Genomic DNA, 12564 nt, shown 5'->3' on the forward strand with positions numbered 1-12564 from the left:
TATAAAATTATTTTATATATTTCATATATAAAAATTATGGTTAGTTTTATGTATCAGCTCAGCTCTACTAGACGGTTATTCAACCGCTCTAATCTAGGTGTTGCTGTGGAGGTATTTTGTAGATGTGGTTAACACCTACAATCAGTTGGATTTACGTAAAGATTATCCTCAATAATGTGTGTGGGTCTCATTCAATTAGTTGAAAGGCCTTAAGAGCAAAACCTGAGGTTTCACAGATAAGAAGCAATTCTGCCTCAAGACTGCAGCATCAGTTATGCCTTAGAGTTCCAGCCTTGGTGGCCTGCCTTATAGATTTCAGACTTGCCAGCCCCTACAATTACATGAACCCATTCGTTGAAAGAAATCTCACTCGAATCCTGACTAATATATCATGTTTTTAAAGTAAGGTATTTTTTCTTATAAATTATTTGATATTTATTAAAAGTAAAAAGCCTAGTACAAATCATAATTCATAAATATAAAAATTTTAAACTCAAAGTATTAAAATAAAATTGTACTTTAATTTGTTCAAAATGTAATTAAATCTTACTGAATAAGTGTATAAAAATAGTCATTCACAACTCCAGCACTCAGTGTCCGGCTAATTGCACTGTGAAGAATTATCGTTATACGTCATGCTTACTACATTCAGAACAATTGTATCCGTAAGGTCCAGTTAGGAAAATGGAAATCACAGCAGAAACTTAAGGAACTGGTAAATAGGTATCCTTGGACCAAAATACTGAAAAGGAGTCATGAAAGTAACATGAAGATAGCAGCTGTAGACGCCACCAGCCCAGGGCTGAGAAAACAAAGAAACTAGAAGCTGGGAGGAGGGCACTGCACCACTGGGGTGGAGACTTTGAACAGGGAGAGTTGTCTGGCTAGTGGATGCTGTGATGCTGGTTCTGGGACCGCCACAGAAAGCAGGACATGAACCAGCTGTCGCTGCCACATTGCAGGGCTGTTGTGGAGGTGATGCTGCCAGGAACACCCAATGAACAGAAAGAGGAGCGAGTCCCTGCCTTCTCTGGCCTTGCAGCCTCCCTGCTGTCTTCCCTCCTGGCAAAGTAGGAATGCAGTTTGCAGAGTCCCAGTAATGACTTCACACAGCAAAATGTAGGAGGTGGTTTGGGGTCTGAGAGACAATATAAATGAAAGGGCAAAACAACTTGTTTAGCGTTACAAAACGTTCCTCTGCCACTGTATGGGACTGTTGTGAATATAGTATTAATTTGTCAGTTCTTCCAGAACCGTGAATTGGAACACAAAGAAAAACAAGAAGGCTTGGCACTATTGGGAAATACTTCACTATGGAAGAATTTATTGCCTTTGAGCTCTCTGAGACGGATTTGACAAGTTAACAAATTTGTCTTTTTTCTAACCTAAGAACTTTTGCTACTCAAATCTGCCCTGAATTCCAAAAAGGTACTGGCCTTCAATGTCAGCAGTGGAGCCACCCGCAGATCTTCACGACGTTTTGACACAGTTGCCTTTTGTTTTGAGGATATAGGGTAAGCCAGGGGAAGAAGTAGTCCCCTGGGCCTGAACAGGAGCCGATGTTTAAGGGGTAGAGGTTGTGCTGGGCCAGTGCTAATGGTCAGATTCCAAGTGGCAGGCATGCTCTCTGATATTTGTGTGTGTGTATGTGTTTATGATATGCAGGGTTTGTGGTGTGCAGAGCAAGGCTAAAGCATGAAGCCCAAAGCAGAGATCTGAATCTAAGAGTAGTATTGCTCAAGTATGCCCTGGACCTAGAGATTATCATACTCAGTGAAGTAAGTCAGAGAAAGACAAATATCATATGATATCACTCATATGTGGAATCTAAAGTAGGATGCAAATGAGCTCATTTACAAAACAGAAACAGACTCACAGACATAGAAAACAAATTTATAGTTACCAAAGGGGAGAGGGGGTGGGGGTGGGGGGATAAATTAGGAGTTTGGGATTAGCAGATACAAACTACTATATATAAAATAAACAACAGGGTCCTACTGTATAGCACAGGGAACTATATTCAGTATCCTGTAATAAGCTATAATGTAAAAGAATATGGAAAAGAATTTAAAATTTATTAATGCTGTGTTCACTTTAATATTGTGATATAGCAATACTATAATTTAAGTAATTCTCCATTGGTGGACACATCTTTCTACTATAAAAGCCTCATTAACATCTTATACTTCCATCTTTGTAAATTTGTACTATTATTTCCTTGGATTAAACTTTTTAGAAATAGACTTGCTAAGTAAAAGACCATGTACATATTTAAGAATATTAATATGTGTTGCGGAACTACCCTCAAGAAAGGCGATGCCACGTTGCCAATTCTGCTTTTTATTGCCTCCATTATGGATTTTTAATTCCACTCTCTCACAGTCCATCTTACCCAGCTCCATTTTTCTTTCATTCTATTGTCTTTCCATCTCAGTCCATCCTGTGCTTTCTGAATCTGTTTTAAAGAGGTCAGTTACTTTGCATTCTTCTGAGGGGGTAAACGTCCCAATTTTCTTTTACTGATTCCTGCAGGAAATCTTTTCAGGGGCCTGTGAGTTGTCTGAGTCTGAAGATGATGGCCCTTCTTTTGTTCATGGTGTCTTGCCACAGGCCGGGTTTTATTGTTTGTGGTTTATTCCACATATCCTCTGGAGAAGTGAGATCTATCAGCGATCACACTTGAGTGTGCTTTTTGCCCTCAGGGCTGCTCTCTCTCCACTTGAGTGCTGGTAGGATCCATAAGTCGAACCTACAGGGAATGGCTGGTGGATGCTCCTGGCCCAGTTCAGTAGGCTTTGGTGAAATGTCTCTGCTGAAATGGGACGGAATCTGCTGTATCTATTCATTGGTGCTCTCACACTTGGAACAGATGTAGTTCATAAAAGATTACACTCTCCAGCATGTGCATCTCAAGGGCCCTTGCTCTCTCTCTGCCCCCACCTCTAGGACTTTACCTGAGGGGCAGTCACATAACAGTGTAGCTGAGTGCTTGGCATCTAATGGCTCTCTAGTTATTAATTTGATCAAAATGTAAAGATATTTGCATTAACAAATGACATAAATGACATGCCTATGTTGATACAGAGAAGGACCTAGGGTTCAGTGTGTCCACTGTGACTTGGCATTCTATTTGTCTGAATTCTGGTATCTTCCAGAGTTCTAATAAGCACTTGGCCAGCATTGCCTGTAGTCCTCAAAACAACCTGCCGAGGCAAGTGGGAGGCAGGTGTTGTTGTCTGTGAACTTCACCGGTTAACAAAGGCACAGAGGGACCCAGTGATTCATCTGCCCAGTTGGTGGGCATCTGTGGTTCTCTTGCTTCCCCTCCAGTGCATTTTCTTGTGGCATTTGCTGCCAGCCTGCCCATCCCCTGAGGTTAGTTGGGCTGTGGTGGAAGGTCCATTCGGATGAGTCATTGAAATATTTGAATTGCCTTGCTGCTGCTTAGAAAGTGCCCTTAACACAGGCTGTCCTGCAGAGCATTTGAGGTGTGGTGCTGAATAAAACTGCGCACCACCCAGACTGCCCCCAAAGCCCTGTGTCATGTGTTTACCACTGAGACTCATTCTTAATCCACTTCATCCTCAACAACAGCTTAGTCAGTATGAAGTGCTTCTAATAATAGCTGCAGCAGATGAGTATAAACAATACCTGTCATCCTGAAGGTGCTTTAAGAAACTAAGCACAAGTGTTTCTGTGTCTGTCTGGTCATAACTTTAACCATGCATCTGGTTCCAGATGCTTATGGTGAGGTGGATGGAATTATTTGGTAACCAAGAAGTCCTGGGGCTGTACCTAAGGGGTTCAGTAGAGAATATAGCTAGGTCCAGCTCACCCCATCAGGCACGTCACCTGTCGTGAACTTGCATTCCTAGGAGAATGGAAGCCAGCATTTACTAAGCATGTTTTAAGAGTCTTTTGGTTTCCATGGCATGTAGAACCATAATGGGTCCAGCAGGTGCAGAGGGGAGCCAGCTGTGAAAGGGTTAATAGGTCAGGTAGCCTAAGAGCTAAGTTTAGAAACTCAGGAAGTGATCATTTGTTGGACCTGTAGAAATGGAGGCTGGTAGGGGAGAGAGGAGAAGAGAGTGAAAGAGAGAAGGGGAAGAGGGGGTGCGGTGGAGAGAGAGAGAAATCATCTCCTTGTCCCTTCAGAGAAAGGGGGATTTAAATTATTGATTGGAGAGATCATGAGGCTGGTGGGTCCCCAGGGAGTGAGGAGAGTAAACACGCAATTCACTGGCAAGTGAAAATGAGGCCCAGCTAACACAGGATCCGGGAGCAGCACGGTGAGGTACATTAGCTCTCCTCCTCATTCTGCCCATGAGATGTGGTCATTTGTCCAGAGCCACATTTCAAGTATGAGTCTGAGAAAGAAGTAATGGGAACTGGAGGGACTTCCCTGGTTGTGCAGTGGTTAAGAACCCGCCTGCCAGTGAGGGGAGGACACGGGTTCAATCCCTGGTCTTGTTAGATCCCACATGCTGTGGAGCATCTAAGCCCGTGTGCTACAACTACTGAGCCTGTGCCCTAGAGCACGAGAGCCACAACTACTGAGCCCAAGTGCTGCAACTACTGAAGCCCTCTCCACAATAAGGGAAGCCACCACACTGAGAAGCAGGCGCACCGCAACAAAGAGTAGCCCCGGCTCACTGCAACTAAAGAAAGCCCATGTGCAGCAATGAAGACCCAATGTAGCCAAAAAATTAAAAAAAAAAAGTAATGGGGACTGGAGAAGAAAGATGATGACAAGGAGAGAGGAAAAGAGAATCTGAGATGAACTAATTGCTTCAAGTTCCTGAAATATAAACACACAAAACATACAGAAACAAATATAAACATATGCAACATAAAAACATCTCTTCCGGGAGAAAATCTTGATTCCATGATTTCACTCCATGAATAAATCCACTTGTCATTTATTTTGATAAATGAAATTTTACTCATGGATACAAGTCTATTCATAAACGTTTTCCTAGTTTAGAATCTAAGTGGTGTGAAGACTTACATAAAACCTGTTCTTTGTAGAAACTCATTTTGATCTCCACATTATGACAACTCAGTTTTTAGTCAGCCACAGAAAGAGGAATAATCTTATAAGAATGGGCCTGAAGGCAGAAAACCACTGTAACATTTACTACACAAGTCATACTTCTGGAGGGGAATATACTCAGTATCAAAAGAATTACAGTGGGTAGGGCCGTTATCAAGTTTCACTTCCTTCTTCTTCAGTCATAATTTAAAGGAGTGCCACACCAAGCCATAAAACCAGAATTACACACTAAATCGTAATCACAGGCTTTTGTATGATTTCAGAGGTTTCTGGAATGACTGTAAATATTTTCATTGACCCTAAGTGGCTAAACTGTGCATCTTTTTTTCTCCTCCAAATTTATGCTATGAAAAATTTCCCCCATTCAGAAAAGTGGATGGAATAGTTGAACATCCATATACCACCCTGTTAGATTCAACCATGGTTAATATTTTGCCATATTTTCTTTTTCTTTCTCTGGACATTAATTGAGAGTAAGTTGTAGATATCATGGCGTTTTACTTTTAAATACAAGCTTGACACTTGTCACACCATCAGAAAGTGAGAACTCTTGAACAAGTAAAGTCAAGTTTTGCTTACAAAAGGGTGGGCAAGATGAATCGTCAGCGTAACTGCTGGGAATGGAGGCTTCTAGCACTTAGCTAATTCTCACACGAATTCTCTGATACCTGGTGTCATTTTACAAAGCACGCATAATAAATTTCATCTTGGTCGTTCTTGATTTAGCAATTTCAAAAGAGACAAAGCAAATCCATTGGCATTCTGTCCTTTCGTGTCCATTTTCTTCATTGTTTACTTCAAAAACATCTCTTTATTACCATGTCCTCTTGCACCCACTAGAAGATAGAACTTGCTTTTTTCCTCTCAGCATACTAAGGACTAGAGTTATTCTGCAATATGTATTTGGGGCTATTAAGGAGAGAGTTAAGATTTTTCATTCTTTTGCTTGTGACTTGAATCATAATCAGATACTTTGCAAGGTGAAAGATGTTAAAGATCACATCAGCACTTGCTGAGGATCATGTTATAATAATGGCATCTTCTCCAGAAAAATAATTATATTCCTTTAATGCACTCATAATGTCGCTGCAGTTTTTAACTGCTATTTTGTTCTCAGCCCATCTTGTACACAAATACAGGACTTAGTGCCAGTTCCTCAGTGGCCAGATCATAGAAGAGAGAAATTATTCATTAGGAAGCTACAGATGTCCTCTCTTTGTTGCAGAACACATCAGAGAATTTAATTCAAAGTTCTAAGAAGATTTGGCAGACAGTTGGGATATGAACTTAATGAACCAGCTACAGGACAACACTCTCGAATATGGCAACCCTCGCTCTGGCACTTTCCTTTCTTTCTGTCAACCCCCAGTTCCTCACAACAGGTCAACATGTGGCACCCGTGACAAAGCCTCAACGATAATGGTCTAACATGGGACAAAAGCCATTGTAGTTGGACAATAATGATATAAAACAGAGTAAAAGCCAGCTGTTCAGGGTAAAAAGTAGGTTGGCTATAGATCAAGCACCTGGGAACCTGGCTCTTCATTGTGTGTCATGTTTAGATAGACATTCTGGTCCAGTGGTTCCCAACATTCAGGGTGTCTGAGGATCACTGGGTGCCAAAATGTAGATTCCCGATGCCTGGTTCCTTAGTCCTAGAGGTTCTGATTTGGCAGACGTGGAGTGAGGTCCAGGAATCTTCTTTCTATTCAGTTTGCTGGCAGATTCTGAGGCAGGCTGTGATGGAACGTGCTTTGACCTGTACTGTTTCCAGAATTTAAGATGCCAAGAGGGTGGGTCATTGCTAAGCCTGATCCATTGCATGTGAACTGATTTAAGGCTTGTCTTTGCTGGTGGCCAGTGATAATGGTCTCCATCCCATCCAAGATGAGTCACTGGTCAGACAGAACAAGGGACCCATATTCTGCAGCTAAGAACCACTGTGTGGGCTGACTCTGAAATGGATACTTTTAGGACAGAATACCCACCCAGCAGAATAGTTGACCCTTGTACAACACAGAGGTGAACTGCATGGGTCCACTTATACACCGATTTTTTTCAGTAGTAAATACTGCAGTACTGGTATTGACTGGTTGAATGCATGGATGTGGAACAGTGGATACAGAGGAACCGCCAATAAGGAGGGCCGACTATAAATTATACTCAGATTGTTTTTACTGTGCAGAAGGTCAGTGCCCCAACCCCTACACTGTTCAAGAGTCAGCTGTATTTAAACAAGGCTGTGTGTGTGTGTGTGTGTGCATCCACAGCTATTAGACCCAAGATTAGTCTTTTAAGGGTTTGCCCTGCACTCTTCTTTTTTTTTTTTTGGCTATATTGGGTCTTCGTTGCTCTGTGTGGGCTTTCTCTAGTTGTGGAGAGAGGGGACTACTCTTCCTTGTGGTGCATGGGCTTCTCATTGTGGTGGCTTCTCTTGTTGCAGAGCATGGGCTCTAGGTGCTTGGGGTCTAGAGCACAGCCTCAGTAGTTGTGGCGCACGGGCTTAGTTGCTCTGTGGCATGTGGGATCTTCCCGGACCAGGGATCGAACCTGTGTCCCCTGCATCAGCAGGCAGGTTCTTAACCACTGTGCCACCAGGGAAGTCCCTACCCCACACTCTTAATTCAGTTCTGCTATCATGTGACAAATGCCTTCACAAAAATCACCATGCTATGCACAATAGTGCAATAAAACCCACAGCGCTTATCAAAAAATAGGAGCTTAGGGAGACAACACTCCAAAACTTCACCAGTGACACACTGAAGGAAAAAAAGATAGAAGAACCTAATAAAAATGGTAGAAAATGGTAGCACAGTTTTACACATGTTAAATCGTTAAGAAATTTATAAGTAGCCTCTTTTCTGGCTGGAATCATGGCAAGTGTAGAAGAGAAGGGAAAAAAGGTTTCTGCTCTGCCAGGTACCATGAAGAAAAAGCAAAGGAATTTTGTGGAGCTGAAGATCATGCATCTGAGAAAGAAGTTTGCTCAAAAGGTGCTTCAAAAGGCAAGGAGGAAGCTCATCTATGAAAAAGCTAAGCATCATAATAAGGAAAATAGGCACATGTACAGAAGTGAGATTTGACTGGCAAAGATGGCAAGAAAAGCGGGCAACTTCTGTGTAACTCTAGAACCCAAATGAGCATTTGTCTTCAGGATCAGGGTATCAGCGGTGTGAGTCCAAAGATCGGAAAGGTGTTGCATCTTCTTTACCTTTTTAAGCTCCTCAGTGGCACCTTGTTAAGCTCAACAAGGCTCAGTTAACATGCTGAGGATTGTGGAGCCATATACCGTATGGGATACCTGAAACAGAAATCGGTAAAAGAACTGATGTACAAGCGTGGTTATAGCAAGATCAACAAGAAGCTAATTGTCCCGACAGGTAACACTTCAGCTGCTTGATCTCTTGGTAAATAGGGCATCATCTACGTGGAGGATCTGATTCATGAGACCCACACTGTTGGAAAATGCAAACATCTTCTTGTGGTCTTTCAAATTATCTTCTTCATAAGATGGAGTGAAGAGAAAGCCCGTGCATTGTGTAGGTGGCAGAGATGCTGGCAACAGGGGAGACCAGATTAACAGGCTTCTTAGAAGGATGGACATGGTGCCTCCATGATTATTTTTATAATCTGATCAGTTAATAAAGCATGACTGCTTTCAAGTTAAAAAAAAAAAGGAAATTCATAAATAATACAAGGTATACATCACTTTACCTTAAAAAAGATTTGAAATTTGTTTGAGGAAGTAGGCATTGGAAGGATTGCAGCTTGTAATTCATTGACCAGTGGTAGGAAGGTAAGTTATCTAAAATCAGAGGAAAAATTGTAACACCAGACGTAGATGGGCACGACTCAACAAGGCACACAATAAGCTGAGGTAGCTGGTAGCTATCAGAGGACAAGCGTGTGTGTGCATTTTGTGTATTCCCAGGCACCTCAGTTCAGCTGGATGGTTTTCTGCTTTCACCTAGTGTCTCTTGCTCATAAGATCTCACGTAGGCTAAGGCAAATTTGCATTATACTCATATGTTGTTTCCTAAAATTCAATTGCCCTGGAACAAATTTGTGTTTCCAAGACAAGTGTTATAGCAGATCTGACTGTACCTGTAAGGAGTTCACATCAGAAGTAATGGTTTCAAAGTTGCCTAGACTCCATGGGTAGCCAGGAGAGCATTACTGCCCTACAAGGAGTGTTGTCTGTCTAAGAGGGTTTGGGGACTGAAAATACGAAGGTAAAGGTAGTGCTGCTTCTTCCTGCTGTGAACTCAGCATCTCATAGGTATTGTCTTATTCCATATGTTCATAGACAAGACTAGATTAACAATTACCCAAGGGTTTAGGTCAGCTAGATACAGAAAAATAAACAGCATTAGAGTAAGCTTCCAAGGACTCACATTTTATTCTTACCTCTGCCAGCTCTGTGACCTAAGGCAAGTCCCTTTATTTCTCTTGGATTTATTTCCTCATCTGTAAAATAAAGAAATTGGACTATGTTTCATCTCTCTAAGATTCCTCCTGACTCCAATATCATGTGACTCAGAGGCTTTCTATGTTGATTAAATGCAGAGAAAATGAACACTTTTCGACCTCTTCAAAACTCTCCATGTGGCTCAGCAATTTTTTTTTTCTCATCCCAGGTGGTCTTCCTTGGTTATTTCCCAAAGTGAAAATTCCAAATTGTGATTATTCTCAATCTCTGTTTCCACCAACAGATGGAATTGACTGAGGCAGATCAAGTCTGAGCTTGTAAAGCTCCTTTATTTATTTTGTTAACAGCTTTATTGAAGTAAAATTGACATACAATAAGCTGTACATATTTAAAGAATACAATTTGATAAGTTTTGACATGTGCACACAGCCAGGAAACCATCATCACCACCAAGATAGTGGTGAAACACATCCAACACCACCAAAGGTTTGCTTGCACCCCTTGTAATCTCTCCCTCCCTTTTCGTCCTCCTCCTTCCTCCCCACACTCAGGCAACCACCGATCTGCTGTCTTTCACTATAGACTAGTGCATGTTTTCTGGAATGTTATATACATGGAATCATCAGTATGTACTGTTTCGTCTGACTCCTTTCACTCAACATAATTATTTTGAGATTCATCCACATTCCTTTTGTTAATAAAAAGGAGTTTTAAAAAAAAGGAGCCATCTGTCATATAGATATGCCACCATTTGCTTATCCGTTCACCTGTTGATGGACATTTGGGTTGTTTCCAGGATTTTTAGCTGTTACAAGTAAGACTGCTGTAACTATTTTTTAAAAAGTCTTTGTATGGACATATGTTTTGGTTTCTCTTGGGTAAATACTTAGGAGTCGAAAGGCTGGATCACATATGGTAAGTGTATGTTTCACCTTTTAGAAACCACCCAACTGTTTTCCAAAGCGGTTATACCATTTTACACTCCTATGTGGAAAGTTCAGTTCTTTCATATCCTTGCCAGAACTTAGTATGGTCAGTATTTTTAACTTTTGCCAATCTAATAGGTATGTAGTGATCTTTTAATTTGTATTTTCCCAGTGACTGACAGCGTTGAGCATCTTTTCATGGGCTTATTTCCCATCTGTATATCTTCTCTGGGGAGTATCTGTTCAAATACTTTGCCCAATTTAAAAAACTGAGTTTTCTATTTATTTTCTTTAAATTGTGGTAAAATACACCTAACATAAAATTTATCGTCATCACCATTTTTTTTGTGTACAGTTCAATGGCATGAAGTATTTTCACATTGTTGTGCTATCAATACCATCCATCTCCAGAACTCTTTCATTTTGAAAAACTGTAACTCTGTACCTATTCAACAGTAACTGCCCAGTGCTCCCCAACCGCAGCTCTGGCAACCACCATTCTACTTCCTATCTCTATGAGTTTGACAGCTCTTAGGTATCTCATATGAATGGAATCATATGGCATTCGTTGTTTTGTGACTGGCTTATATCACTTAGCATAATTTCCTCAAGATTCATCAATATTGTAGCATGTGTCAGGATTTCCTTTCTTTTTTTTTTTTTTTCTTGTGGGATCTTCCTGGAGCAGGGATCGAACCTGTGTCCCCTGCATTGGCAGGCAGATTCTCAACCACTGCACCACCTAGGAAGCCCCGAGGATTTCCTTTCTTTTTAAGGCTGAGTAATATTTCTTTGTGTGTATACACCGCATTTTGTTTTTCCATTCTTTTGTTGATGGACATTTGGGTTGCTTGCACTTTTTAGCTTACTGTGAATAATGGGCTATATGAACACAAATGTATATCTTTTTAAGTCCCTGCCTTTAATTATTGGGTTTTGAGAATTCTTTATACATTCTGAATCCAAGATCTTTATCAGAAATACAATTCACAAACATTTTTTCCTAGTCTGTGCCTTTTCTATTTTCTTAACAGCGTATTTCAAAGAGAAGTTTTAAGTTGTGATTTAGTCCAGTGTATAATTGTTGGCTTTAGATCTAAGAAAGTTTTGTCTAACTTGAGATTGTAATGACTTGGGAACACCCCCCTCCCTCGACCCCGGAAAAAGCTTTATTGTTCCCCGTTGGTCCAAAGCTTGGGAGAAGGCCCCAGGGTGGTTAACATGGTGCCTAGTGGTTGCAGAGAAAGGCTGCAGGCAGAAGCGCTGACACCAGAGGGGCTCCTCAAAGGCTGCTGGGCTCCAGAGGCTCTGAGTCTGCTTGAGGGTGAGCCTTGAGAAGAAACTCGCCCAGCCCAACCTGGAGGCCAGCCAGCCTTTGAGGTTAGTCAGGTGGTCGCCCATCTTCTTGATGAGTTTCACCTGCTCTTCTAGGACGTGGCTTTCCAGGAGGTCACAGAGGTGGGGTCCGCCTGGGCAGAACCAGGACATCACAGAGGTGGGGTCTGCCTGGGCAGAACGCAGGGCGTGCAGAGCCAAAAGGGCCTTGTTCCAGTGCCTCTCCTTGAGAAGGGCGGCTTCCCTGGCGTCCTGGGGTTTACCCCGCTCATCTTGGGAGGGCTTCTGCACGTCGCGGAAGAGGGCGTGCCTACCTTGCTGGTTTTGCATTTTCGAGAAATGCTAGGCAACCTCGGGCTTCTCTGCTGACTTGCGGAAGGAGGGGCCCATGCCCTCCAGAGTCACATCCTCCAGGTGGAAATAGAAGCCCAAAGAGAGGTAAGTGTCGGCGGATACAAGTTGACGAAGCCGTATACGGCTGCCTCCACCTGGGTGGAATTAATTCTGACGAATCTAGGAGCTCGTGGTTAACAGGCAATAAGGAGCTACGCTCAAAAAATGGTGTTGGCTGGGCTGGTTCTGGAGGCTGAGGATCCTGAGCGGTTGGTTCCGAGGCTTGTGAGAAAAGGTTGGAGGGTGGTGCCAGGCTGGAGGAAAGTGCGGAGGTTTTTTAATACACATTTTATAGTTTTAGGTTACAATTTTAAGTTACAGTTGGTACTGTGATCCATTTTGAGTTAATTTTTTTATGATGCAAATCGTGGATCAGAATTCATTTTTGTGTATAGGAATACCCAATAGCTCCAGCATCATTTGTGGAA

At 42.0% G+C, this 12564-nt stretch overlaps 1 pseudogene; it reads left to right on the top strand.

The window, feature by feature from the left end:
* Window positions 1-7926: 7926 nt before the first annotated feature.
* Window positions 7927-8670, top strand: LOC130844315 (60S ribosomal protein L7-like; annotated as a pseudogene).
* Window positions 8671-12564: the final 3894 nt, after the last annotated feature.

This window comes from Hippopotamus amphibius, chromosome 1 (assembly GCF_030028045.1).
Source record: "Hippopotamus amphibius kiboko isolate mHipAmp2 chromosome 1, mHipAmp2.hap2, whole genome shotgun sequence".
NCBI lineage: Eukaryota > Metazoa > Chordata > Mammalia > Artiodactyla > Hippopotamidae > Hippopotamus > Hippopotamus amphibius.